This window comes from Humulus lupulus, chromosome 2 (genome assembly GCF_963169125.1).
Source record: "Humulus lupulus chromosome 2, drHumLupu1.1, whole genome shotgun sequence".
NCBI classification, from domain to species: domain Eukaryota; kingdom Viridiplantae; phylum Streptophyta; class Magnoliopsida; order Rosales; family Cannabaceae; genus Humulus; species Humulus lupulus.
The window spans coordinates 101,685,103-101,689,217 of NC_084794.1; the positions used below are offsets into that span (position 1 = coordinate 101,685,103).

The 4,115-nt window shown below is 30.1% G+C and overlaps 1 non-coding gene across 1 annotated transcript; it reads left to right on the forward strand.

Annotated features, from left to right (window-relative positions):
• Window positions 1-1,921: 1,921 nt before the first annotated feature.
• Window positions 1,922-2,038, forward strand: LOC133820409 (U5 spliceosomal RNA). The gene has a single exon (XR_009886820.1). It is a non-coding gene; the product is annotated as a U5 spliceosomal RNA (small nuclear RNA).
• Window positions 2,039-4,115: the final 2,077 nt, after the last annotated feature.

Genomic DNA, 4,115 nt, shown 5'->3' on the forward strand with positions numbered 1-4,115 from the left:
CAGCCATGTCTTTGTGTGACTAGGCAAAGACTTCCTGGTTCTTTCTTAAAAATTCCACCAGTGCATGCTTCGTGGTCGCTTCTAAGTTTTTCCCGACCTTTACGACTCTAGTCGGGTCTTTTTCATCAAGTTGGACCTCTTCCAGGTCCTCGACGGGTCCAACATTTTCCTCAAAATCCCCAAAGCGAGGATCTAAATCTCTATCCTCACTTTGGGCAACACCCTATTTGGTGACTCCATCACCGGATTGGGCTTGTGTATCAATAGCCATCTGCAACCTATCTGTGGGAGTGCTCTTCGACGTTCCCTTCTTCGCCTTTGTAACTGAGGCATTGTAGCACTCCCTGGCTTCCCTCTGGTTTCCCAAAATGTGTCCTACCCCTGCGTCTGTCAGGAATTTCATGGCCAAATGCCATACTGAGGTGACGGCCCGAAGATCAACCAGTCCTATACTTTTCTCAAAATCCCCAAAGCGAGGATCTAAGTACCTATCCTCACTTTGGGCAACGCCCTATTTGGTGACTTGTTCACCTGATTGGGCATGTAACTCATTTACCAATAGTAATTTTTTTCTACTTCGCTCCCCGATCCGCACTTTCTCGCTTTTGTGATTGATGAGTTATAACATTCTCTGGCCTCTCGCTGGTTTCCCAATACGCATGGTTGGACTGTTTTTCTACAAAATTAAAAACATGAACATTTACTTATTTTCACACACTATTAATGGTCATTTTGCACCAAGCCCAAAAAAAATCTTTCACAATGAGAATGAGGCTTTTGTGATGAAGTTACACTTATGGCAGTAATCTCTTATACTAAATTTTGGCTGTAGTTAGTCTCATTTGCTCATTTTGCATATGCTCTATTGAGTTATGTAGAATATTAAATTACTCATTCTAGTCATATTTAGACAAAAGTGTGGATAATATATTATTTTCTTTGCTCAACTTCTTCAATTGTTTATGAGAGTTGCAATATTTTTTGTAGTATCACAATTTTGGAGTTTAGAGGATTCACTCTTATGTATTTGAAAGTAGACGTTGGCTTAGATTTGACACTGAGACAACTACTTATATGGTGAAAGTAAAAGAGTTGTCCACAATGATATAGTTGAGCCTTTCAGTCTTTTTTTTAAGAGATTTTTTAATAGTCATGATAGAATAATTGTGTGTCACATTGAAACATTATTTTAGGTTTAGTTTATATATGATGTACTTATAGTCCAAATTTTTTTAATTTTAAATGCTGAAGAATTTTTTTTAAAACTTTATTAGATACTTAAAGCATGAAATTAATATATATATATATATACATACTAAATAATAAATAAAAAATTAATTTTTTTTAGTTAAAGAATTGTTAAAGATTTAATACAACACACTTTTGAAACCTTTAAAAGATATACGGTATATAATTTTATTATGTATTACCTAATAATTATATAGAATTGTATTTAATTTAATTTGGTTCTACTTTGGAACAAAACCTCTATTTTGACTTAATTTATACCTAAGAATAGATAAACGAACACACCATCACAATTTTCAGAACCCAAAATTCTCATCTTACCATGAAAAATTATTCAACTAATGTGTGAGGCAGTATAAGGAATCCAAGAATAACTATAAAGCATTCATGATTATTGATAAAAAAAACTACCTATTTTCTTCTTCGGGAGAAGACAAACTAAATTGATGAATAAAGTCAATGAAAGAAAAGTGAATACTCGATTAAAGACAAGTAGACCCAAAAATAAGACCTGGGACTAGATCATGAAAGTAATTTATTTATTTTTTGAAAAAAAGTAACGATCTGATTAATGTAGCAAACCGGAGTCTACTTGTCCCACATCGACAATAGCTTAAACAATCTTCTAAGACTATCAATAAAAGAGGAAGTGATGTTGCCTAGAATATTCACGCTGCGATGTGTTGAACACAACGCGAACTATTCTTTCGCCTTTTACTAAAGAATACCGTGTGTTCGTCACTATAATGGCATACGCCTATTTTTGAAGGGTATCCATTCATTGGGGGCCCTAAAATGGAAGTTTAAAGCTTTCAATATAATTAAACCTTTTTATATTTGTAAAATAGAAAACTTCATCTGTTACCTTAAGTTTCTCTAAAAACAGCTAGTAATTCTCATATAGCTCTCGAATATACATGGGACAAGTACACACGAATTATAGCCTGTCAGACACACGAATTGAATTATATGTGAGTACATGGTCTGACGAACTTTCCAAACGCACCATAGAAGTATCTTTATTCAAAACTTTTAATATAATTAATCCTTTTTATATTAGTAAAGTAGAAAACTTCATCTCTTACCTTAAAATTTCTCTAAAAACAGCTAGTAGTTTTTATTGTGCAAAATGAAATATGCTCCTATCATTATTCATATAAATATATCTTCATAATTTTATATATATTTTAAATATTCTCATTATTCTGTCTTACTCTAAATTCTCTTATTTTATGGTACGATAAAATCTCTTCTACCTTCTTTATATATATTCTCATTTAATTAATTCACATATTTTTTGTGTTTTTTCATAACCATATTACTATGTATTTTGAATTCAAATTCACCATCATTTTTTGTGTGTTTTTTTATAACCTTATAACAAAAACAAGTTATATATAATAATATTTAGTTTGTATGAATTTATTTATTTAGTTTATATTATATTTATTTTAAATATTTTTTATTTGTTATATATATATATTATTTGTTATATAATTTATATCTATATGCATTAACAATCTTAATATGCAGAGTAGACTGAATAGGATTGTCACATAATAAAGAGAATCGTTTAGAGCATACATTCAACCATTGATTTTGTTAACCTTGATCTAAAAGTTTTAGATATGCAAAAGATAAGAAAATGGTATTAGTGGGGGTAATTGACTTCCAAGCTCCCACTAGCTCTTTAGACGAAGTATGAGAATGAACGTTGAGCTTGGGGACCAAAACCCTATATTTATATAGGTAAGGCCTGTTGGTATTAAAAGAGAATAAAAGATACGCAACGGGGAATGGACCCTTTTAATAATTATTAATACCAGCTAAGATCACACACACACACATATATATTAAATCACATACAATCAGATTATAGATTACCTCTTATAGCCTGTCAAGTGTCCACGAATCATTTTGTTTAAAATCAACGATCTTCCTATCCAAGTTCTGAAAGCTCACACCTTGATCTTCCAGACCAATCCTCAAACACACAAGGACGTGTGTGGATAAGTATGATTCAAAAGGTTGATTTATGACTCTCTAGATGTGCTCAACATATGAGATCTAGAGACGTTTGATAGAGAGAAGAGGAATTGAATAATTTTCAAGTTTAGGAAAACTATTGCATTTGTTTCAGAGAGATAGTCTGATAGTCTATGAAAAAATAATGACCTTAAAAGTATCGCTTCTTTTTTGGTTTATAAAGATAATTAACTAATTTAATTAATATTTATTTTATTAAAATAAAACTGACTTATTTAATTATTTAATTTAAATCATATTTTAAAAAATAATTAAATAATTCAAATCCAAGGGATATGTAATCCTTGTGTGTGGCGCCACACTCACTGTGCAGTGAGTGTGTTGACCATACCATTAGGGTTATCCTAATTTTCTCATTTGTTTATTTAATTAATGTTTAATACGATACATTTATCCCAAAATAGATATATGTTAATTCAAAATTAACTTTATCTTAAAGTATCAGTTTTAAATAAATATCTTAATCTAAATAAGATAATTATTAATTTCTCTTTATATATTAATGCAAACAAGATTTATATTTATTTTAAACTATAGAATTTCAAAATAAAAAATATATAGTTTAATAATTAATTAATTCATAATTAATCAATCGCCCATAACTATCACATAATTATTTCATTGCCCTAGAAAATTAATTCCTTTGCAATTAAGTCCTCTCTACAAATATTTCTTTTGACATCCTTACCCTTGACAGTGTAGGACAGAGGTGATCTGGGAACCATGGATCTATAATACGAAGCTCTAATAAACCATATTATTAATTAAACTCTTTAATCTAATAATCTTATTTATTAATTTCATAATTACTCCTTTATAAA